Source organism: Lolium perenne, chromosome 2, assembly GCF_019359855.2.
Source record: "Lolium perenne isolate Kyuss_39 chromosome 2, Kyuss_2.0, whole genome shotgun sequence".
NCBI lineage: Eukaryota > Viridiplantae > Streptophyta > Magnoliopsida > Poales > Poaceae > Lolium > Lolium perenne.
In genome coordinates, this window is record NC_067245.2 from 126,343,525 (window position 1) to 126,370,794 (window position 27,270).

The window sequence follows — 27,270 nt, forward strand, 5'->3', positions numbered from 1 at the left end:
GCGTGCTCCACTCTCGGTTACCTCTATCCTATTCTATCTCCTATATATTGCGTAGCTATATCTTGTTTAGGTGTTAACCTTGTCATATAGGTAAATTCACTTAGTTGCATATCCAGGGAATTTACCTTTGTGTCAAGCCTAAATTGAAAAAGAACTAAAAATTGGTTAGCACCTATTCCCCCCCCCCCCCTCTAGGTGCGGCATACGATCCTTTCAGTATTGCCCCAGCATTCTTCTGAATTTCTTCGTTTATATTTCAAAACATCATTGTTGTAGCCCCTGCTGCTGCCGATGCACCGCAGTACAGGCACAACCACATAAATCAGGAGCAACAAACGAATATTTTAACATCGTACTTCATAGAATATTTCTTCAATTTCTATTTGTTTATGCATGCGTTAGATAATTTTATAGATTGGTTGTGCTTGTTTCATTTGGGAAAATTTTGGATGTTCGCATTAAAAGCAATTTCAAAAGTTCATTCTTTGATATTAACAAGTTCATTATTTGCACTTGAGAAGTGCACACCTAATGCTGTTTCCTCAACCTTAAAAGCATTTGAGAAGTTCATTCTTTGATATTTATAAGTTCATTATTTGTTTTTAATCGTGAAATGCAGTTGATCAGCATGCCGAAGTTCAGTGTTTTGTTTACTATAAAAGTATCCATTTTATATAAACAGAAAAACAAAAAATATCGATGTTTGTATAGTGGAAGTTCGCCTTATATAAATAATGAAGTTCATTCATATTACTGGAAGATACTGCTTGTTTTACATTTTCGTGAGTTCACTAGATGATTCGGAGTAGGATGCACATGTGCTACTGGATTCCTTGTGCTTTTCCTTATCCTTAACTTTTTTATGACAGTTAGTCACTTCATTTTTACTTTATATGCAGGCATAACTGCAATATGCAACTATGGCAGATGTTAGTTCACATGAGCAAAAACGAGCTCTCTGTGAATATTGAGCTCTCTGGTATGATACACAACGCTGTCATTGTTTCATGTTTCTCCTACTGAAATTCGGATTGAGTAATAATGTTCAGTAATATTTTGACTAGGTAGTGGTTTCTAATTAGCCTCACCAGTAAAAATATAAGATGCGTGGCTGATAGGAAAAAAATAGAAATTCACATTGCCCATGAAAAAGGTCATTTTTTATTAGAAATAAATCCATGGAAGTTAGTATCACATAAAGTTGTACCCGCCGCTGACCTCCCCATCTGTTCTAAATTCCATTTGCGCATGGGGAGCACTTCTGTGGGCTATTTTTTTAGTTCATGTAAACTTCTACTTCTGAGGCTGTGCCTTGTGCTGACGGGAGAGGGAGAACTGATGTGGACCTCCCCCGCGAGCTAACGCTGACCTTCCCGAGCTCCTCGATCTGCTCTGCACGTCTCCCATGCAATCCGACATTTTGCAGGTATGAACTTGCATAAACACGCCCGTACACACCTTGCATGTAGGCTGCTCTAAATTAGTTGTTTCCATAAGCTGAGCATGAAGAATACCTCTGCATGCAATGGCAGTTCACAATAACATTAAAAAGAAGTTCGGCCTAATTTAGAGCAGGTGTAGGTGGCTATTGTAGATGTTGAGATAATCATTTTTATTTTGGGGACTTTTGTCAAGCTACAACTCCTGATTTCTGGTTTTGTTTTGGAGTTAATTAAGTTATGCATATAGTAGTTCTCTGAACAAGGGAAAAAAGAAGTTAACCTTTATAGTTTAGTCATTGCTTTGAATACCGGAAGTTCAACTTGAGCGCCCCGAAAAGTTCACTTTGAATTAGTTAGTAGTTCACCTCATCTTGCTGAAAGATCACCTTATTTTCAGCCTGTTCACTTTGAACATATGGGAAATTCCTTTTGTAACTCATGGAAGTTCATTTCATTTTCATCTAAAAAAATTGAATAATTGCAGGAAGTTTACATTTTTTATACCAGTGTTGTAACTATTGTACGGTGAGTGTGGCATAATAAGTTGTAAACTGCCAGGATAGTGTTTGACCTCAATATTTAAAAGTTTGCTTAGATAAAAAGATGTGCATTTTGGGAGTTCTGCTTGCTAGGTAGCTCCAGACCTTCATGAGCAGTGAAAGTTCACATCTATTTTCAGTGAAAGTTCACTAGATCAGGGAGAATGGGTGTTTTCGTTAAGTTCTGCACTTGGGACAATTTCACCACTTCAATTTCAGGCAGCTCACACACTTGTTTATTACAGAAGTTTGCTTTTCTGTTTTCGTGAAGTGCATAAGCGCAGCTGTAGTAGCAGCATAGGCGGCTTTGGAAGATGATTGTTTTCATTGGGATTACAGATAAAAACTTAGCCCCTGGCCATCCCATTGAGTATATATGCCTTGATCTGCATGCACCCGCTATATGCAAAAAAAAACTGTGGCCTTCACTATTTTCAAGACCACCATCACTAGTTAGAAAAGATACTATACTTTATCACCGTAAAAATTTGGGAGTTGTTGCATGCTTATTTGGTTCACAATGTCTGCTAGTGTATTATGTATCACGCTTGATGGCACAATGTTATCTCTTACTATCATCCTATTTCGCATGATATAATAATGTTGCGTTAACTTTGGATTGATTTTCTATAGTCAGCATTTGTGTTTACTCTCTTGATTTCCTGATGTTCACTCTACTATCTTGTGTGTTCAGTTTGGTGTCGTGTGTCTCCGCCACATGGTGAAGTGAATAAAGATTGGAAGTTCATTGAAACGTTTTCCAGAAGCTCACCTATTATTTGCGCAAGCGTTCATCTTTTATATAAAAAGTGTGGTCTCACTGTGAAGTATAATTTTATTAGATAACAAGTTCAGTTTTACCAACAAATGTGAGTTACCTTTTCTTAATCTACAAAAGGTTTAGTTTATTACAGCTGGTTTTATATTTTCTTGTCGAAAATAACATACGTTCATTGCTACTAGTCAATGTGCAGAAAAGAGAAAATTTCACGGAAAAAATAAAGAGATGCACCATCTACTCCAAAACATATGTCCAGAGCATGGCAGACAACTACGCGCTCTCCTGGAGTCCGCCGCTTACAGCCGTGCATACACCGGTAGTCCAGTGCGTGAGGCCGGAGAGTCCACCGGTGGGTTATGCCAGGAGTCCAATGGACCAGCGCCCGGAGTCCACCTGATGCACGCATGTTTGGATGCTCAGGAATGAGGCAGTGCTTTTGTGTCCCGTTGCTGATGATTATTTCATTTCTACAGCTTGTGACGTTCACTTTTTTTCTAAGAAAAGATCACTTTGTAATCATAGAAAGTTAACTGTAACACATTATGCAGTATAATTGGCATGAATATTGGTTTCCACATGATATGGATGTTATGTTCGTCTTCTACTGGCACTTGTTGTTTTTGTTGTCTAAAAAATGTTCAATTTATCCTTGCAAACATTGTTCACTTATTTAGTCCCGGAAGCTTCAATTTATCCTTGATATGGATGTTATGTACGATGCAAACCCATTCAACCAGTGAGTTCTTATGGGTTCCAATTCTGGGCTGTTCTGCCGTTGTTGAAGTCTTTCTACTTTTTTTGTTTTACATGTCAAAGTTCACTAAGAATATGGTGGAATTCAATTTGTGAAAGATGGAAGTTCACCATGCTCAAAAAACTATTTCCTATCGAAATGCACTTTGGTAAGAACAAAAGTTCACCATGTACTGCGTGGAAGTTCATCTTTGGCATACCGAAAAGTTACTCTTCGTCGAAATTCACTTTGATTAGGCGATATTTTACTTTGTACCGCGCAGATGTTCACTTTAACACAAGCCGAAAAATTATATTTTTTTCCAAATTAACTTTGTTCAAGACGAAAAATAACTTTTGTCATAACAGAAGTTCACCTTGTACCGCGTGGTAGTTAACCTTTGACATGACCAAAATATACTCTTTGTCGAAATTCACTTTGGTCAGGCAGAAGTTTAGTTTGTACCACGCGACAGTTCACTTTACAAGCCGGGAATTTATTTTTTGTCAATATTAACTTTGAACATGGAGGAAGTTTGATATTTATTTTTTGTCAATATTAAATTTGAACGCGGAGGATGTTCACCACAAACATGTCGGAAATTTCCTTTTGTTGACCTTCATTTTGTACCGGGCGCAAAAGTTCACTTAAACCATGTAGGAAGTTCATTCTAAACATGCCTAAAACTTTTATACCGCGACCAGAAGTTCATTAACAGATATCAGGAAGTTCACTTCCATATTCGAGACCTCATGCACTCTGTTTTTCTGGGCGGAAATCATACGCATAGAAATCATCCGTAAGACTACCGATTGCACAACTTGACCAACTCCACATACAATTAGCACTAATATAACTCTACTAATACACAACACACCACAATACCACACCTACTCAATCTAGATGAGCCAATTTCGAAATGTTCTTGTCTCGGTGTTATCTCCGCTTTGGCGTATTTCTGAAATTAAACATAAACCATTTAGAATTTGGAAAAACATTCCACATGAAAAAGATGTGCCTAATCAATACCTTTTCAATGCAATATCATTTGGAACATTCCAAAAAGTGGTTCAGAAATAAGCCCAAAAAATAGTATGAAAAACCAAGAAGTTCAAAACGCGGAATCACATATTTTCAAATCTGCTCTTAAACTATAAATAATTTGGAGAAGTGTTCTTCATGAAAAAGGTGTGCCTTGTCAGCAGCTTTCCAACGGCATATCATACATATCAATCAAATAGACGGTTTGAAAATTAGACACCAAAACTGCAGGAAAATCGAGAAATCCACGAAAACGTTGTTTTGTATATTTAAAATTATTTCTAAACAGTACAGAATTTGGAAAAACAATTAACATGTAAAAGTTGCGAAATTTCCATACGAATCCAACGGTATAATATATGCATCATTCTGATAAGTGGTTCAAAAAACAACATAAAAATACTATCCGTATGAACATGCAATTCTGGGGTTCCGTCGAGAAGTTCACAAGGAAACACCAGGAAGTTCACAAGTGGTTCGAGAATAGCTATTCTAAAATGAGTCAAAATTCAAGTTTATCGGTGCTAATGAAAACTAGCTAGCTAGTGCACAATAATTAATTAGAGGACCCCTTGTTGCGAAAGTGTTGTCCATCTAGTTTTGAATCCCAAAGAATGTTCACTACTTGGAAAACCCTCATTTGTGGCGCACGTATTTTTTGTTTTTGTGGCGCATATGCCATCCGCCACAGAAGACATGCGACAAAAAATTATTTCTGTGGCGTATCTTGGGGTGCGCTATAGAATTTTCACATTTCTATGACGCATCCACACAATATGCGCCACAGAATTCTCGAAAAATTCAAAAAAAAATCAGAAAAATCGAAAATTTAAATAATTTCGAGAAACACAATTATTTGAATTACTCGCTTGTTTATTATCGAAGTAACTTAATCTGTAACATCCCAACTTTTCAATAAAGAAAGAAAGAGAGAGTTTCCCAAAATGCAAAATTTAGAACCAACAAAAACTTTTTATCATCATATAGGGCTATGCATATAGATCACCTTGTTAATTAATTTGAGTGTGCATTTTGCCATGATGCTTGCTTGTGTGATTACACTTACACTCAAACCCTAACCATGATCCCTTGATCATACAAATACAAAGAAAAAGAAAAGAGAAAAGAAAATATAAAATTCACCTCAACACACACATAGGGCTTATGCCATTTTTGCAAATACTTAACCTAGACCATTTTGGCTTGCACCATTAGTTGTAAATGGATGCTAAACACTTATTAACACTTTTGGAATCAAAGAAACTCAAATCAAATCAAATTTGAACCAAATTTGAGCTCACATGCAATTATGGTCACATGTGACATTTCTAGTCTGATGCCATCTTTGAGCCTCTATTTTGGAAGATTTCTAAACTAAACCTGGCCACTTCTTTGCACCTCATCCAAGAAAACATCAAGGTGAACAACTTTGCCCAAAACCATCACCCCAAATTCTTTCTCAATTGCAAATGGTGAGCAAGCAAAGTGGAGACCATGAAGCATATGTTAGATCATATGCATTTTGGATTTTTGCAAAACACTTCAAATTTGACCACCACCACCACCTTTCTACTGCAAATAATTTATAATTCAAACCCACCAAAATTCATCCAAAAATTCCAAAGTTGAGCTCTTGCGGCCATTTCATCGAATAGGTGGTGAGCACAAATCTGCCTAACCCACACATTGCAAAACCCAGCAGTTCTTAGCCTACACCATCGACCCTAGGTCATCCTTGGTACCTCCTTGACACCTCTGGACCTTGCCAAGCAGAATGGACAAGCTGTGGTACAAGCCATCATCACCATTTGACCAAAACAATGCCATGCCGTGGCATGGCATGACCTCACATGCCAACTCTCTCCCTGGCTCTCCTCAGCGTGCACCACTGTGTCTAGCAGGTCCCTCACACTCTCCTGGTCATCCTGGACACAAGCCTCGATCGAACGGTGCACCGAACACGCTGGAACGTGCGACGCTTAGACGTGCCAGACGTGCACGCGCACGACAGAGCGTGCACGGCGAGCGTCACTGGCACGCCCAGAGCACGCCTCGCCTCGCTCACTCGCGTCACCTCCGCCCTTTCTCTCTGCGCCATTCGCTTCACGACATAACCGCGCACCGCCCAGACACTGCCATTGGCCCGCGGGAACGCCGTAGACGACACCCATCTCGCCGACGTCCGTCGCGGGTACTGGGCGCTCCCGTCACGCGCCAGAGCTCATCACTCCCTCGTTTTCAACGCCTTCAAGCGCTGCGTCGTCGCCAGAGCCTCGCCCACCCCGCTGCGTCATCGCCAGTGCAGCTCCGCCCCTGTAGACGCGTCGTCGACGGTGACCTCATCCGAGCGCCACGGACACCTCCAGCTGCTATAAAAGGAGGCCCTCCCGCTCTGATATCTTCACACCGCCAGCTTCCTCTCCCTCTTCTCACTCGCCTTGCTCAGTTCCCTTGCTCGATTAGCCAACCACGCCGTCCAATTGCAACGTCGGAGCCGTGGAGGTGCTGAGAAGCTCGACGCCGATTTGCGCCTCCTCAGCACGCGCCACTGCTACCATCGGCTTCCCCTTCCTCGACAACGTCGCCGCCGCACGTCGACGACCCTCGCCGCGCCGCCGGTAAGCCGCCGACCCCCTACCGCCGCCACCAGTGAGTTCATCTCTCGTCGGAGACGACGATGTCCCTCGACTGTGCGATCCTCTTCTAATCGCACGGCTCACGCTGCGCATACCGATTCGCTGGCTAAGTCCCACTGACGGGTGGCTCCCACCCTGTCAGCTGGCCCGCTGCGATGCTGGGCCGGCCCAATCCCTTCTCTCCCTGCGTAGCCCAACAGCATTTCCCGCCAGCCCACGTAGTTTGAATTCAAATTTCCAGTTATAATTAATTTGCAATCTGATGCTAGTTTCAAAATTTAATAGGGACAAATCTACTGGGCCAAATTTTACAAACTTGATATAGTTGGAAAGCTGAGAGTTCTATCTACACAATGCCACTGGTTTGAACCCTAGATCCGTTGTAGAATTAAAGCAGCAAAATAAACAAGGCAGGGACTTTTGAGACTTCAAACAATTATTAAAAATCAACCAAAAATGCTTTTGAGTTGATTCCAACTCCTATAAATCAAATTTCACTTTCATTAATTGTTTCTGCAAAAATATGACATGCTTACTTTGAATGATCATGGCCTAGTTTAATTAAAGGACTATATGGCTATTTCTAGTCAAAGATATTGTCCAAAACTATTTAAAAGTCACATGGGAGTTTTTCTCTCATTTAAATCTTTTCATAAACATTTCAACATGAGATAGATACCATGGTCTATAGGTTCTCATATGAGTTGTTTGATGATATTAAATCTTTACCATGTTTGGATTAAATTGCATGAGGTGCTTCACCTCATTTAAATCATTTTCTTAAATGATAAGTATGAAGAGGTTGACTTTGGTCAACCTAGGTCATATATTTTTCATGAAAGGAATTAAATTGTAATAAGATAATGAGAGGAAATTATTTCTCTAAAGAAGGAAAAGAAACACCTAAAATAGTATGAGAGGAAATTATTTTTCTTAAATAAGAAAGCAATTCCACCAACTTAATAGTAATGTGTGATGCTAGCCCAAGTGGTGTGATTTATGTGTATGCTTAGTCTAGTACCTAAGTTTGGTATGATGATTGTATACCTCGTATTCGTATTTTAGACGCTAGTACCGAGGAGTATCAAGAGGAGGAGGAGGTCTTCTTCCAAGGAGAAGAAGACCACTTTGACCAATTCCCCAACCAAGGCAAGATAATACTCTTGCAAAGTGCAAAGCTCACCATGAGCAAGGCATCACCCCTTTACTTTATGTTAATGATCCTATTTCCAAGTTTTTACTTTACAAGCTTTATTACTTTTGTTTTATAAAAGTACTTTTTGATTTATGATTCACTTGGTTAGCTTTGGATTAGTACAAGAGTATCAAGGTTAGCTTAGAAGCAAAGAAAATTACTTAGCACCCCTCATACTTAGATGCTAGTGCTAAATTAAAAATGACTACTCTAGATGGGAACATGTGTTTGTGAAATGTTGGAGAAAACCTTGGAATGATGAGTCATTTCCATTGAATGATTTTGAAGGTGAATATGACATGAATTTTGACTTGGTGAACTTGTTAAAAACTGATGATTGAGTTGGATGCGATACCATTCCAATTCTTGAGTACCCCCACAATACCTGATTATGGGTAAGGCTTAGCTGGAAATTTATGTGTCTTAGTATGGGTTCCCTCTAAACAAGCATCATAGAGGTTATGCCGAGGCTGCCTCCGTTGAAAGTGAAATGACGTTAATTGAGGTGAATTGTACGGCCAAGCCCTATGCAGTTCCCGGGATAACAGTTGGCTATCACCGGGAAGCTAAGCTCATGGGGAAAGGTGCCTATACTAGGATGTGTAAGTGAAAGGTTAACGGTTGATGATCTGCGTACTGAGTTACGATGATTCGGGGTTATCCCTGACGGATGTAATCAAATGTTGTGGCACAAGTGTGCAACCTCTACAGAGTGTAAACTGTAGGGATTCGTTGCATAGAAAACAAAAATTTTCCTACCGCGAACACGCAATCCAAGCCAAGATGCAATCTAGAAGACGGTAGCAACGAGGGGATTATCGAGTCTCACCCTTGAAGAGATTCCAAAGCCTACAAGATGAGGCTCTTGTTACTGCGGTAGACGTTCACTTGCCGCTTGCAAAAGCGCGTAGAAGATCTTGATTACGGCGCCACGAACGGGCAGCACCTCCGTACTCGGTCACACGTTCGGTTGTTGATGAAGACGACGTCCACCTCCCCGTTCCAGCGGGCAGCGGAAGTAGTAGCTCCTCTTGAATCCGACAGCACGACGGCGTGGTGTCGGTGGTGGTGGAGAAACCCGGCGGAGCTTCTCTAAGCGTGCGGGAAGTGGAGGAGCGGGGCGGCTAGGGTTTGGGGAGAGGGGGGCGCCGGCCACTTGAGGTGGTGCGGCCACCTTGTGCTTGTTGGGGTGGCCGGCCCCCTCCCCTTGGCCCTCATTATATAGGTGGAAGCCCCAAGTGTTGGACTACAAGTCTCCGAATAAGACCCAAACCCAAAACCTTCCATGTGATAGGGAAACCTACCCAAGGTGGGAATCCCACGGTGGGATTCCCCCCTTCCATGTGAGGGGGTGGCCGGACCCCTGATGACCCACAAGTATAGGGGATCGCAACAGTCTTCGAGGGAAGTAAAACCCAATTTATTGATTCGACACAAGGGGAGACAAAGAATACTTGAATGCCTTAACAGCGGAGTTGTCAATTCAGCTGCACCTGGAAACAGACTTGCTCGCAAGGGTTTATCAGTAGTAACAGTTTTATAGCAGTAGTAGTAGTGAAATAACAGCAGCAGAGTAACAGAGACAACAGTAGTGATTTTAGTAAACAGCAGGATTAAAATACTGTAGGCACGGGGACGGATGACGGGCGTTGCATGGATGAGAGAAACTCATGTAACAATCATAGCAGGGCATTTGCAGATAATAATAAAACGGTGTCCAAGTACAAAGCAATCAATAGGCATGTGTTCCAATTATAGTCGTACGTGCTCGCAATGAGAAACTTGCACAACATCTTTTGTCCTACCAGCCGGTGGCAGCCGGGCCTCTAGGGAAACTACTGGATATTAAGGTACTCCTTTTAATAGAGTACCAGAGCAAAGCATTAACACTCCGTGAACACATGTGATCCTCACATCACTACCATTCCCTCCGGTTGTCCCGATTTCTGTCACTTCGGGGCCATCGGTTCCGGACAGCGACATGTGTATACAACTTGCAGGTAAGATCAATAAACAATGAATATCATGATGAAACAATAACATGTTCAGATCTGAGATCATGGCACTCGGGCCCTAGTGACAAGCATTAAGCATAACAAGTTGCAACAATATCATCAAAGTACCAATTACGGACACTAGGCACTATGCCCTAACAATCTTATGCTATTACATGACCAATCTCATCCAATCCCTACCATCCCCTTCGGCCTACAGCGGGGGAATTACTCACACATGGATGGGGGAAACATGGCTGGTTGATGTAGAGGCGTTGGCGGTGATGATGGCGATGATCTCCTCCAATTCCCCGTCCCGGCGGAGTGCCAGAACGGAGACTTCTGGCTCCCGCGACGGAGTTTCGCGATGTGGCGGCGTTCTGGAGGGTTTCTGGCGACTTCGACTTCTCCCCGTGCGTTTTTAGGTCGAGGCCAATAAGTAGTCCGAAGGAGGGCGTCGGAGGCCGGCCGAGGGGGCCACACCACATGGCCGCGTGGGCCCCCCTGGGCCGCGCCGCCCTATGGTGTGGGGCCCTCGGGCCTCCACCTGACTTGTCCTTCTGGCTCCGTCAGTTTTCTGGGAAAATAGGGCCTTCTGCATAAATTCCGAGGATTTTCCCGAAAGTTGGATTTCTGCACAAAAACGAGACACCAGAACAGTTCTGCTGAAAACAGCGTTAGTCCGCGTTAGTTGTATCCAAAATACACAAATTAGAGGCAAAACAATAGCAAAAGTGTTCGGGAAAGTAGATACGTTTTGGACGTATCAACTCCCCCCAAGCTTAGCTTATTGCTTGTCCTCAAGCAATTCAGTTAACAACTGAGCGATAAAAGAACTTTCACGAACACATTTGCTCATATGATGTATATATTCTCATGCTATGGCTAATACTTAAGCAGTTCATAATGAGATACATGCAAATAAGATCATCTAACAGCTATGTCAATCAAGGAGAGGTACCAACAATTAATAATAAGCATCATGAATCATGTATATAAGCAGGATTGCAATGTTCATAAGAGAGTATGATAAAGTGGTATCTCGCTTGCCTGTATTTGATTGGCAAAACATAAATGCCCGGGCACCTCCGAAGTTCATAGAAAGACTAGAAGTAGTGATTGTCAAAGATAAAAGCATCAAAGTTATACCACAATCAATCATATTTTGAGACAAGCATATCATACTAAGAATGACAGTTGTGCTCTCAAGATAGTGCTCAAAGAAATAATGGAGACACAACATAAAAGTAAAAGATTGACCCTTCGCAGAGGGAAGCAGGGATTAACATGCGCTAGAGCTTTTCATTTTTGAAATCAGGAGTAAGATTATTTTGAGAGGTGTTTGTTGTTGTCAACGAATGGTAATGGGTACACTAACTACCTCGCCAACCGGACTCCCAAGAGCGGCTCCCATGAATTATTTGCATATTTATGTGGCACTCCTTCCAACCTTTCTTACACAAACCATGGCTAACCGAATCCTCGGGTGCCTACCAACAATCTCATACCATGAAGGAGTGCCTTTTTATTTTAGTTTTATTATGATGATGACACCCCCCCAACCTTTGCATACACAAGCCATGGCTAACCGAATCCTTCGGGTGCCGTCCAACAATCACAAACCATGGAGGAGTGTCTATTTAAGTTAATTAATTCGGGACTGGGAATCCCATTGCCAGCTCTTTTTGCAAAATTATTGGATAAGCGGATGTGCCACTAGTCCATATGAGAGTCCGTCAAAAGTAAATGATAAGGTTGAAAGCTAAACACCACATACTTCCTCATGAGCTATGAAACATAAACACAAATTGAGAAGCATTTTGAAGGTTTTTAAAGGTAGCGCATGAGAATTTACTTGGAATGGTTTGAAATGCCATGCATAGGTATTTATAGTGGACACTCTGGAATAACTTGGTTTTCATGTGTTTGGAAGCACGAGCAGCGTTCCCGCTCAGTACAAGTGAAGGCTAGCAAAAGACTAGGGAGCGACAAATCAAGAGAGCAGTAACTGTCATAATCATGCTTGCGGCAAAATAAATTAACTGAGGCATAAAAGTGATACAAGAACTCTGAAGCAATATAAATCATCAAGGCTTAATTGACTTTTTGTTCAGTCATATGCATGCGTGAGCATGTGCCAAGTCGATATAAATGAATTATTCAGAGGAGGATACCACAATGCCATACTTACTTATGAATAAAACAATGCAAGCAAACATCCATGACATGCTACTCATATTAATAGATTGGAGCTAAACATGAGAGATCATAAACTACTAGACTTTCTCAAATAACATATACCTCACATGAACCAACCAAGCATGCTCACATGGATGAGTATATGTACAAAAATGAAAACAAATAGAGTTCATACCAGCCTCTCACCACAATCAGATTGTCGTAGATCGTCATTATTGCCTTTTCACTTGTATAGCTTGGATAATATGAAATGAAAACCACGCTCCAGCCACCGAAGACCATTGAACTCATAATGAACTTTACAAAACAAAGAAGAACAGCAAATATTTTTGGTGTTTTCGAATTGCAAACAAGAACAAAAGGAAACAAGCAAACAAAGCAAAATCTTTTTGGGTTTTCTTATAGCAAACTAGCAATAGCAAATAAAGCGAAACAAATGCAAGAAACCAAAGCAAACAAATGGTGAAGAGAAACAACAGAAATATTTTTGGTCTTTTTATGTTTTGGGAAAGAAACAAAGCAAAAACAAGAAATAGCAAACTAAAAGAAACACAGAAAAGCGAGATGGCAGAAATCTGCCAAAACCTGACAGCAGTACAGAAATCGATTTTTACAAAAATCTTACGTTGCTCAGCTCGAAAAGTGTTCAACTAATGAAAGTTAGATAACAACCTGGGGAACCTGCACAAAAATTGGCAGCTCAAAATAACGTTCTGGCTGTGCGCACGAATTTTTTCTAGTAACAGTCCAGAATCTGTTTTCAGGCAGCACTTCCCCAAATATCATCTCCCTCTCATTAGGAAACCACTCAAACGAACAAAACAAATATGTGCAAGTATCCAGCAATCATAATATGCAAAGAATGAGTGATGCTGGTATACCTCCCCCCAAGCTTAGGCTTTTGGCCTAAGTGGAGTTCAAACCCATCGAGACCATGAGGTAGTATCTCCGTAGTACGACGAAGATGGATCGTACTCTGGGCATGTGCTAGAAGAAGCACCCGAATACGTGACGGTGTAGTCGTGGGAGGCCTCGGCGTCCTCGGAGTCATGCTGCTGGTGGAAGTCTTGTATCTTCATATGTTCATCCACCTCCTCCTTAGTGCACGACCATGATTGCCTGTCAATACTGAACAAACCTGGTTGGGGAAGAGGGATTTCCTTCTCATCCCCGTCAGCAAACAACATTCTATAGACCATATTATCTAAAGTAGAATCAGTGGTAACAAAATGATGACTCTTCATAGCAGCAATATCGAGTCTCCTAGGGGCCAATAGCACATCATTAGGATCAAGAGGAAACCTTAGATATGTTAAAACGCGCAGTGCAATAGTTCCTCCAAAAATAGGCCCTCTATTAGACAGGCGGCGAGCAATAAGAGAACCAAGGTGATAAGATGTCCGACCAGTAAGTGCAATATTCAAGAAAGCAAGATGATAACTAGAAATATTGCTAGTGTTCTCCCTACCAAGAATGCTAGTAGCAATGTAATATGCAAAATACTTAATGGCGGGGAGTTGAATGTTCCTTATCTTGCCACGCTGAATGGTGCGACAATCATCATCGGTAATCCCTCGATAGAGCTCCAACAAGTCCCGGGGGTTCTCATCAATCCTACTTGCTGTACCTACAGGGGCAATATCCAATGCACGACAAAAATCTTCCAATTCCATAGTAACAGGATTACCATAGATCTTGAATGCAACTGTCGGCTCATATTGCTTGTTGTGGAACTTGAAGCTCTCGACGAAGATTTTGGTGAGCATGTAGTATTGCTCCCTTTCATCTCCCACATAGGTGGCTAAGCCCACCCTGTTGACAAGGGTGAAGAAATCCTCCAATATCCCTGCATTTCTCAGAAAATCATAGCATGGAAAAGATGAAGCGTTAGGAGCCCCGTTGTCCTCTTCGGGCACGAAGCTAGGCGCGATGATATCCTCATTGTACGATCGCCTAAGCCGGGTGGCGGCCCTAGAAGGCCTCCCGGTGCTGGTTGTTCCTTTCTTGAACAACTCTCCAAAGTTGAACTTCTTCATCTCTTCTCTGAAATTTTCAACAAGTGATATAAAATTTGATTTGGTGACATATAATTGAGGGAAACTACCATAGGAACTTGCTAGAGTACTAATCATGCATCAAAACTAGTTTATACAACTTAGAACAAGCATGCAAGCTCACTAAATATGTTACCTACAGCAGCAAAATATTCAAGATATACTCAACCAAACAAAATTCTACTTGGATAGGCGGAGGAGTCACATACCAGAGAGCAAATGTGCCAAATTTCAGACAGAAATCTGGGCTGAGCAAAGAGATCGAAAAATCCTGAGCTCTTGAACAAAAACGCGAGTGAGAGGAACCTGGTGCGAGTTTTTTCGGGAGAGAGAAGATGCTGGGAGAAAGAGATGAGATGGTGGGGCAAGGAGGGGCCCACACCACAGGGTGGCGTGCCCCCCTCCTTGGCCGCGCCGGCCTGTGGTGTGGCACCCTGTGGTGCCCCACAGGTCATCCTCTGGTGCTCCCAGGTGCCTCGTCGAAAAATAGGACCAACGGTATAATTTTTGTGAATTTTTGAAAACTTTGAAAAATGCACATTTCTGGGTATTAAGTTTATTATTACTGGCCAGGAAAAATTTTGAAATCTCCAATTAACTAAGGAACTTTGCAAATTAAAAATGCTACAGCAACTAGAGCAAGTGGAGGAAGAAAGAGATGTTGTTTACCTCCTCTATGCATATAAAAAGTATTTGTTAACAAGGTTGATCAAGTCTTGCCACCAAATAAATTTTACATAGCATAAGAAGAAATAAACCTCAAATCAATCATGTTACCTTGAATTGTATTGATATGGATCCAATCACGAGAGTTTGATATTCTTCTTTAGGCTCATATATAGGACAATCAATAGTTCCCACTTTGATAGTTCTCACATTAGAAATAGTATTAACCCCACACGCTTTCTCAATCCTCTTGGGAAAATAAACGGTATGTTCCCTATCATCAACATTGAAAGTAACCTTTCCTTTATTGCAATCAATAACAGCCCCTGCGGTGTTAAGAAAAGGTCTCCCAAGAATAATAGACATATTATCATCTTCAGGCATTTCCAACACAACAAAATCAGTTAATATCAAGCAGTTAGTAGTAACTTGAACAGGAACATCCTCACATATACCAACAGGAATAGCAGTAGATTTATCAGCCATTTGCAAAGATATATCAGTAGATATCAACTTATCTAAATAAAGTCTCTTATAAAGAGAAAAAGGCATAACACTAACACCGGCTCCCAAATCACATAGAGCAGTTTTAACATAATTATTCTTAATAGAACAAGGAATAGTAGGTATACCTGGATCGCCCAACTTCTTTGGAACTTTGCCATTGAAAGAGTAATTAGCAAGCATAGTGGAAATTTCCTCATTGGGGATTTTCCTTTTGTTAGTAACAATATCTTTCATATACTTTGAATAAGGAGGCAATTTAATAGCATCAGTCAAAGGGATTTGCAAGAATAAAGGTTTCATCCAATCGCAAAATTTATTATAATGTTCATCTTCCTTTGATTTTAGTTTCTTAGCAGGAAAAGGCATTTGCTTTTGCACCCAAGGTTCTCTTTCATTACCATGTTTCTCAGCAATAAAATCTTCTTTAGTGTACTTTTTATTTTTAGCATGCTTTTCAGGTTCATCTTCAACCTCTTCTTTATCAGAAGCATCCTTCTTATCATTATCTTTATCATGTTCATTACCACTTTCTGTTTCAGCATCAGAAATAGAAATACTATTAGGATCATTAGCAGGTTCAGAGGATTCTACAACATTTTTATGTTTCTTCTTCTTTTTCTTCTTAGAAGGAGCACTAGGTTCAATGCGTTGAGAATCTTGTTCAATTCTTTTGGGATGCCCTTCGTGGATATAGAGGATCCTGGGTAGAGACACCACCTCTAGTTGTTACTTCATAAGCATGTTTTTCTTTAGAATTATTCCCCAACAAGTCATTTTGCACTTTAGTGAGTTGATCAATTTGAGTTTGAATCATATGAAAATGTTTAACAAGCATCTTAACATCATTGGAGGTTCTCTCTACAATATCATGCAATTCACTAATAGCTCGAGAATTTTCCATTAAATGATTCTCTACTCTCATATTAAAATTTTCTTGCTTAACAATATAATTATCAAACTCATCTAAGCATTGTGCAGGGGGTTTCGAATACGGAATATCTTCCCTAGTAAAGCGTTGAAGGGAGTTTACCTCAATCATGGATGAAGGGGGAATTATCTCACATATATCTTCTATGGGAGGAAGATTCTTCACATCTTCAGATTTAATACCTTTCTCCTTGAGAGACTTCTTGGCTTCCCTCATATCTTCATCATTCAATTTAATTAAACCCCTCTTCTTTAATATTGGCGTTGGAGTTGGTTCAGGCGTAGTCCAATCATCATGATTCCGGCCTATTTTAGCCAATAATTCTTCAGCGTCGTCTGGAGTTCTTTTCCTAAAAACACAACCAGCACAACTATCCAGGTATGCCCTAGACTCAATGGTTAGTCCACTATAAAATATATCAAGTAAATCATGCTTTTCCAAATCATGATCAGGCCGAGCTCTAATAAGAGAGCAAAATCTCGCCCAAGCCTCAGGCAATTTCTCTCCATCTTCCTGGTCAAAATTATAAATTCTCTGCAAAGCAATATGTTGAGCACTAGCAGGAAAGTATTTACGGAAGAAAACATCAAGCAATTCTTTTGGACTTTTAATAGAATTAGGTGGCAAACTATTATACCAAGTTTTAGCGTCGTCCTTTAATGAGAATGGAAAGATTTTAGCAAGAAAGTAAGTACGCATCTTGACATCATCAGAAAACAAGCTACTTAGAGTAGATAACTCAATCATGTGTTCAACAGCACTTTCTTTTTCAGTACCACAAAAGGGTGTTTTCTCAACAATAGCTATATGAGATAAATCAAGAGAAAAATCATAATCTTTATCCTTAATGTTTACTGGAGATGTAGCAAACTTAGGATCAGGAGACAGTTTATATCTAACAGCATGTTCTGCAAGCAACTTTTTAATTTTTCTTGCATCAGTAGTAGCATTGCATTTTTCAATAAAATCATCATTAAGCTCCACATAATCTTCATCAGGATCATCACTAAAATAATCAAGTTCAGGTGAATTAACAGGTGTAGTAGCATTAGGAGTTTAAGTATTTTCAATTTGTCTAGACCTAGCAATCGTAGCATCTAGAAAGGATCCCAATGAACCACTATCATCAAGCACAGCAGAAATATTATCAATATTATTAGAGTTTTCAGATTCAGCAGAAGTACCCGCATGTGAAGCATGTGGCGGTGAAACAAGTTTATCAATCACAGATGGTGAATCAAGTGTAGCGGAGGTACTCAGAATTGTACCTTTTCTTGTAGTGGATGGTAATATGGCGATTTTAGAATCGCGAGGTTTACCCATGATGGAGAATTTGCAGCGAACAATATCAATCCAAGTGAACTTCCAAATAAAGCTATGCTCCCCGGCAACGGCGCCAGAAAATAGTCTTGATGACCCACAAGTATAGGGGATCGCAACAGTCTTCGAGGGAAGTAAAACCCAATTTATTGATTCGACACAAGGGGAGACAAAGAATACTTGAAAGCCTTAACAGCGGAGTTGTCAATTCAGCTGCACCTGGAACCAGACTTGCTCGCAAGGGTTTATCAGTAGTAACAGTTTTATAGCAGTAGCAGTAGTGAAATAACAGCAGCAGAGTAACAGAGACAACAGTAGTGATTTTAGTAAACAGCAGGATTAAAATACTGTAGGCACGGGGATGGATGACGGGCGTTGCATGGATGAGAGAAACTCATGTAGCAATCATAGCAGGGCATTTGCAGATAATAATAAAATGGTGTCCAAGTACAAAGCAATCAATATGCATGTGTTCCAACTATAGTCGTACGTGCTCGCAATGAGAAACTTGCACAACATCTTTTGTCCTACCAGCCGGTGTCAGCCGGGCCTCTAGGGAAACTACTGGATATTAAGGTACTCCTTTTAATAGAGTACCGGAGCAAAGCATTAACACTCCGTGAACACATGTGATCCTCACATCACTACCATTCCCTCCGGTTGTCCCGATTTCTGTCACTTCGGGGCCATCGGTTCCGGACAGCGACATGTGTATACAACTTGCAGGTAAGATCAATAAACAATGAATATCATGATGAAACAATAACATGTTCAGATCTGAGATCATGGCACTCGGGCCCTAGTGACAAGCATTAAGCATAACAAGTTGCAACAATATCATCAAAGTACCAATTACGGACACTAGGCACTATGCCCTAACAATCTTATGCTATTACATGACCAATATCATCCAATCCCTACCATCCCCTTCGGCCTACAGCGGGGGAATTACTCACACATGGATGGGGGAAACATGGCTGGTTGATGTAGAGGCGTTGGCGGTGATGATGGCGATGATCTCCTCCAATTCCCCATCCCGGCGGAGTGCCAGAACAGAGACTTCTGGCTCCCGCGACGGAGTTTCGCGATGTGGCGGCGTTCTGGAGGGTTTCTGGCGACTTCGACTTCTCCCCGTGCGTTTTTAGGTCGAGGCCAATAAGTAGTCCGAAGGAGGGCGTCGGAGGCCGGCCGAGGGGGCCACACCACATGGCCGCGCGGGCCCCCCCTGGGCCGCGCCGCCCTATGGTGTGGGGCCCTCGGGCCTCCACCTGACTTGTCCTTCTGGCTCCGTCAGTTTTCTGGGAAAATAGGGCCTTCTGCATAAATTCCGAGGATTTTCCCGAAAGTTGGATTTCTGCACAAAAACGAGACACCAGAACAGTTCTGCTGAAAACAGCGTTAGTCCGCGTTAGTTGTATCCAAAATACACAAATTAGAGGCAAAACAATAGCAAAAGTGTTCGGGAAAGTAGATACGTTTTGGACGTATCACCCCCTTTGGGGAGTCCACTTGGGACTCCTCCCCTTCTAGGTTGGCCGGCCATGGAGGTGGAGTCCCTTTGGGACTCCGCCTTCCATAGTGGTTTCTTCCGGACTTTTCTAGAACCTTCTAGAACCTTCCATAGAACCTTCCGGATCATTTTAAATCTCATAAAATGACTTCCTATATATGAATCTTATTCTCCGGACCATTCCGGAACTCCTCGTGATGTCCGGGATCTCATCCGGGACTCCGAACATATATTCTAACTCCATTCCATATTCAATGTTCTACCATTTCAACATCCAACTTTAAGTGTGTCACCCTACGGTTCGTGAACTATGCGGACATGGTTGAGTACTCACTCCGACCAATAACCAATAGCGGGATCTGGAGATCCATAATGGCTCCCACATATTCAACGATGACTTTAGTGATCGAATGAACCATTCACATACGATACCAATTCCCTTTGTCACACGATATTTTACTTGTCCGAGGTTTGATCATCGGTATCACTCTATACCTTGTTCAACCTCGTCTCCTGACAAGTACTCTTTACTCGTACCGTGGTATGTGGTCTCTTATGAACTCATTCATATGCTTGCAAGACATTAGACGACATTCCACCGAGAGGGCCCAGAGTATATCTATCCGCCATCGGGATGGACAAATCCCACTGTTGATCCATATGCCTCAACTCATACTTTCCGGATACTTAATCCCACCTTTATAACCACCCATTTACGCAGTGGCGTTTGATGTAATCAAAGTACCTTTCCGGTATAAGTGATTTACATGATCTCATGGTCATAAGGACTAGGTAACTATGTATCGAAAGCTTATAGCAAATAACTTAATGACGTGATCTTATGCTACGCTTAATTGGGTGTGTCCATTACATCATTCATACAATGATATAACCTTGTTATTAATAACATCCAATGTTCATGATTATGAAACTAATCATCCATTAATCAACAAGCTAGTTAAGAGGCATACTAGGGACTCTTTGTTGTTTACATATCACACATGTATCAATGTTTCGGTTAATACAATTATAGCATGGTATATAAACATTTATCATAAACATAAAGATATATAATAACCAATTTATTATTGCCTCTAGGGCATATCTCCTTCAGTCTCCCACTTGCACTAGAGTCAATAATCTAGATTACATTGTAAGGTACCTAACACCCATGGCATTCTGGTGTTTGTCATGCTTTGCCCTAGGGAGAGCTTTAGTCAACGGATCTGCTACATTCAGATCAGTGTGTACTTTGCAAATCTTTACTTCTCCATCTTCGATGTACTCGCGAATCGAGTGGTAACGCAGCTTGATATGCTTCAGCCTCTTGTGTGACCTTGGTTCTTGTGCATTGGCGATGGCACCCATGTTGTCACAGTAAATGACTAATGGGTCCAATGCACTAGGAACCACACCGAGCTCTACAATGAACCTCTTCATCCATACCGCTTCTGATGAAGCCTCTGAAGCCGCTATGTACTCTGATTCTGTTGAAGACTTCGCCACCGTGCACTGCTTCGAGCTTGCCCGGCTTACTACAGCACCATTCAATATAAACACGTACCCAGACTGTGACTTAGAGTCATCAGGATCAGTGTTCCAACTTGCATCGGTGTAACCACTTACAACGAGCTCTTGGTCACCTCCATAACAAAGAAACATATCCTTAGTTCTTTTCAAGTACTTCAGGATATTCTTGACCGCTGTCCAGTGTTCCATTCCTGGATCACTTTGATATCTGCTAGTCAAACTAATAGCATGTGCTATATCCGTTCTAGTACATAGCATGGCATACATGATAGATCCTACTGCCGAGGCATAGGGGATATTATTAATCCTTTCTCTTTCTTCTGCCGTAGCCGGTCCTTGAGTCTTACTCAAGACCTTGCCTGGTAACATAGGTAAGAACCCTTTCTTACTTTCGTCCATTCTAAACTTCTTTAGAATCTTGTCCAGGTATGTACTCTGTGATAGCCCTATTAGGCGTCTTGATCTATCTCTATAAATCTTGATGCCTAATATATACGATGCTTCACCAAGGTCTTTCATTGAAAAACTATTATTCAAATAACCTTTTACACTGCTTAATAGTTCTATATCATTCCCAATCAATAATATGTCATCTACATATAATATCAGGAATGCTACAGAGCTCCCACTCACTTTCTTGTAAATACAGGCCTCTCCATGACACTGTATAAACCCGAAGTCTTTGATCACCTTATCAAAGCGTCGGTTCCAACTTCTTGATGCTTGCTTCAGTCCATAGATTGAACGCTGAAGTTTGCATACTTTCTCAGCATTTTTAGGATCGACAAAACCTTTGGGTTGTACCATATACAACTCTTCCTCAATGTCTCCATTAAGAAACGTCGTTTTGACATCCATCTGCCAAATCTCATAATCGAAAAATGCAGCTATTGCTAACAAAATCCTCACAGATTTTAGCTTCGCTACAGGTGAGAAAGTCTCATCGTAGTCAACTCCTTGAATTTGTCGGAAACCCTTTGCGACAAGTCGAGCTTTATAGACAGTAATATTACCATCAGCATCTGTTTTTCTCTTGAAGATCCATTTATTATCGACAGCCTTGCGGCTATCAGGTAAGTCTACCAAAGTCCACACTTTGTTATCATACATGGATCCCATTTCGGATTTCATGGCTTCTTGCCATTTGTTGGAATCTGGGCTCATCATCGCTTCTTCATACGTCGCAGGGTCCTCATCATTGTTATCCACAATCATGACATTTAGACAAGGATCATACCAATCAGGAGTGGCACGTTCCCTTGTCGATCTGCGAGGTTCAGTAGTTTCCTCGTTCGAAGTTTCATGATCATTATCATTAGCTTCCTCTGTTGCCGGTTCAGGCGGTACAGGAACAGTTTTCGGTACTGCGCTACTCTGATCAACGAGTATAGATTCATCAATCTCATCGAGTTCTACTTTTCTTCCAGTCACTTCTTTAGTGAGAAATTCTTTCTCAAGAAAGGTTCCGTTCTTAGCAACAAAGATTTTGCCTTCGGATTTGTGATAGAAAGTGTACCCTGTAGTTTCCTTAGGGTATCCTATGAAGACGCATTTCTCCGCTTTGGGTTCTAGCTTGTCCGGTTGTAACTTTTTTACATAGGCTTCGCAACCCCAAACTTTAAGGAACGACAGCTTAGGTTTCTTATTAAACCATAATTCATACGGTGTCGTTTCTACGGATTTTGATGGTGCTCTATTTAAAGTGAATGCGGCTGTCTCTAATGCATAACTCCAAAATGATAATGGCAAATCATTAAGAGACATCATAGAACGAACCATATCTAAGAGAGTTCGATTACGACGTTCGGATACACCGTTTTGTTGTGGTGTTCCCGGCGGTGTCAATTGTGAAAGTATTCCGCATTTCTTTAAATGCATGCCAAACTCATAACTCAGATATTCACCTCCACGATCAGATCATAGAAATTTAATCTTCTTGTTACGTTGATTTTCTACTTCACTTTGAAATTCCTTAAACTTCTCGAAAGTTTCGGATTTATGTTTCATGAAATAGATATACCCATATCTACTCAGATCATCTGTGAAGGTTAGAACATAACGATAACCACCGCGCGATGCTACGCTCATTGGTCCACACACATCGGTATGTATGATTTCCAATAAGTCAGTAGCTCGCTCCATCATACCAGAAAATGGAGTCTTAGTCATTTTTCCCATTAGACATGCTTCGCATCTATCAAGTGACTCAAAGTCAAGTGATTCAAGTAATCCATCGGTATGGAGTTTCTTCATGCGTTTCACTCCAATATGACCAAGACGACAGTGCCACATATAAGTAGAACTATCATTCAATTTAATTCGCTTAGCATCAATGTTATGTATATGCGTATCACTACTATCGAGATCTAACAGAAATAAGCCATTCTTTTCAGGTGCTCGACCATAAAAGATATTATTCATAAAAATATAACAACCATTATTCTCAGACTTGAATGAATAACCGTCTTGCATTAAACAAGATCCAGATATAATGTTCATGCTCAACGCGGGTACAAAATAACAATTATTTAGGCTTAAAACTAATCCCGAAGGTAGATGTAGAGGAATTGTGCCGACAGCGATCACATCGACTTTGGATCCATTTCCAACACGCATCGTCACTTCATCTTTCAGTAGTCTTCGTTTATTCTTTAGTTCCTGTTTCGAGTTACAAATATGAGCAACCGAACCAGTATCAAATACCCAGGTACTAGAACGAGAACCAGTGAGATAAACATCTATAACATGTATATCAGATATACCTTCTTTCTTTTTCTTGACAAGTCCGCTCTTCATATTAGCCAGATACTTGGAGCAATTACGCTTCCAGTGTCCCTTCTCCTTGCAGTAATAGCACTCAGCATCAGGCTTAGGGCCGTTCTTAGGTTTCACAGGAGGCGTGGCAGCTTTCTTGCCACCCTTCTTGAATTTTGCCTTAGACTTGCCCTGTTTCTTGAAACTGGTGGTCTTGTTGACCATCAACACTTGGTGCTCTTTCTTGATCTCAATCTCAGCAACTTTTAGCATGCCAAAGAGTTCAGGTAACTCCTTATTCATGTTCTGCATATTGTAGTTCATCACAAAGTTCTTGTAACTTGGTGGCAGTGATTGAAGGACACGATTAATCCCCAGTCTGTTAGGAATCACTATTCCCAAGTCACTGAGTTTCTTCGCATGCCCGGTCATGGCGAGCATGTGCTCACTAACGGAGCTACCTTCTTCCATCATGCAGCTGAAGAAGTGTTTCGATGCTTCATAGCATTCCACGGCCGCATGAGTCTCAAATATAGCTTTCAGCTCATTGACCAACTCATGAGGATCGTAGTGCTCAAAACGTTTTTGAAGATCGGCTTCCAGACTACACAGGAGGGCACACTGAACTTGAGAGTACCGAGTTTTCCGAGTCTCGTAAACAGCTTTTACTTCATCGGTTTCAGTTTCTGCAGGAGGGTCACCTAGCGGTGCATCAAGCACAAATTGCAGATTTCCGCCAGAGAGGAAGATCCTCTCATGACGGAACCAGTCGGTGAAGTTGCTACCGTTGCTCTTAAGCTTTTCTTTCTCTAGGAACTGGTTAAAATTGATTGGGGACGCCATCTCTACAACATATATTTGCAAAAGTTTAGACTAAGTTTATGACAAATTGAGTTCAAATTTTAATTCAACATAATTAAAAATCTAGGTGAACTCCCACTCAAAACAATATCCCTCGCATTGTCTTAGTGATCACACGAACCTAAGTCCGATCATCACGAGATAAGGTGTGATTTCAATGGCGAACACTCAAAGTGTTCATCATATCATCATTATGATTCATGCTCTACCTTTCGGTATCACGTGTTCCGAGACCATGTCTGTACGTGCTAGGCTCGTCAAGGCCACCTTAGTATCCGCATGTGCAAAACTAGCTTGCACCCGTTGTATGCACTTGTTGATTCTATCACACCCGATCATCACGAGATCCTTCGAAACGATAAGTCTTGGCAACGGTGCTACTAAGGATGAACACTTTATTATCTTGAGATTTTAGTGAGGGATCATCTTATAATGCTACCGTCGCGATCTAAGCAAAATAAGATGCATAAAAGGATTAACATCACATGCAGTTCATATGTGATATGATATGGCCCTTTTTGTCTTTGCGCCTTTGATCTTCATCTCCAAAGCACGGACATGATCTCCATCATCTTCGGGCATGATCTCCATCATCGTCGGCGTAGCGTCAAGGTCAATGGCGCCGTCTTCATGATTGTCCTCCATGTAGCAACTATTACAACTACTTTGAAATACTACTCAACATGAAATTTAAAGACAACCATAAGGCTCCTGCCGGTTGCCATAATACAATAATGATTGTCAACACCCGGATTTTTAAGTCCGAATGCCTATTATGTCATACATCGCAATCCCAGGAAAGTGTTGTTGCGAGGCATAATAGTTAAGTATCACAGTCATCATTCATTACAAACCATAACGTCTTACAACTTGGAATCACATGATCCATATTACATGAATAGTTGATCTAATGATCAACAAACAAACACCAGTTCATAGCGGAAGCGTAAGATACACGGACTCTCTAGTCCACAGGCCAACGCTTGACGTTAGAAGCTCCTAGTTGTGATAGACGTCTTGCTGATCGTCATCCTCGTACTGCTGCTCGGCTTCATATTCTGGCCATTTGAATAGCCAGGGACAAAGCCGTGAGTACTTTAAGTACTCGCAATCTAATACTAATGTAAGTGCTAACATTACTAAAGAGAGTGTTCTAAGCTCTAAGGTTATTTGCGTAAAGCCAATTTTAGTTGAGAAACATTTTAGTAAACAACTCCTCAAGTGCTAACTAAATCAAGTGGGAACATTAGTGTCATTCCCACAACTCTGTTGTAATTCAAAGTCACCATTCAAGTTCAAGTTCAAATTCACCAGTCACATAGATATAAATTCTGATGACGGAAATAGTATGGCCTTTCCAACTGTCCATATCCGCGGACGCGGCTATTCGAATAGGTTTACACTCTGCAGAGGTTGCACACTTGTGCCACAACATTTGATTACATCCGTCAGGGATAAACCCCGAATAATCGTAACTCAGTACGCGGATCATCAACCGTTAACCTTTCACTTACACACCCTAGTATAGGCACCTCTCCCCATGAGCTTGGCCTCCCGGTGAAAACCAACTGTTAACCCGGGAACTGCACAGGGCTTGGCCGTACACACCTCAATTCACATCATTTCTCAACAACGGAGGCAGCCTCAAGCATAACCCCTATGACGTGTGTTCAGAGGGAGCCCATACTAAGACACATAAATTTCCAGCTAAGCCTTACCCATAATTAGGTATTGTGGGGGTACTCAAAAATTGGAATGGTATCGCATCCAACTCAATCATCAGTTTTAGTCATTTCACCAAGTCAAATTCATGTCATATTCACCTTCAAAATCTTTCAATGGAAATGATTCATCATTCCAAGGTTTTCAACATCATCATTTCATAACCACATGTTCCCATCTAGAGTAGTCATTTTTAATTTAGCACTAGCATCTAGGTATGAGGGGTGCTAAGTACTTTGTTTTGCTTCTAGGCTAACTTTGATACTCTTGTACTATTCTAATACTAACCAAGTGAATCATAAATCAAAAAGTACTTTGATAAAACAAAAGTAAATAAAGCTTGTAAAGTAAAACTGGAAAATAGGATCATAAACATTAAGTAATTGGGTAATGCGTTGCTCATGGTGAGCTTTTCACTTTGCAAGAGTATTATCTTGCCTTGGTTGGGGAATTGGTCAAAGTGGTCTTCTTCTCCTTGGAAGTAGACCTCCTCCTCCTCTTGATACTCCTCGGTACTAGCGTCTAAAATTCGAATACGGGGTACACCATCATCATACCAAACTAATTTACTAAACTAGGCACACTCATGATTTACACACTTTAAAGTAGAATCACACATTACTATTAAGTTGGTGGATGTGTTCTTCTTATTATTTAAGAAAAATAATTTCCTCTCATACTAATCTTGAATGTTACTTTTAATTATTCAGAGAAATAATTTCCTCTCATTATCTTATTAAAATTTAATTTCTCTCATGCATAATATGTGACCTAGGTTGACCCAAGTCAACCTCTTCACACTTATCATTTAAGAAAATGATTTAAATGAGGTGAGCACCTCATACCATTTAATTCTAG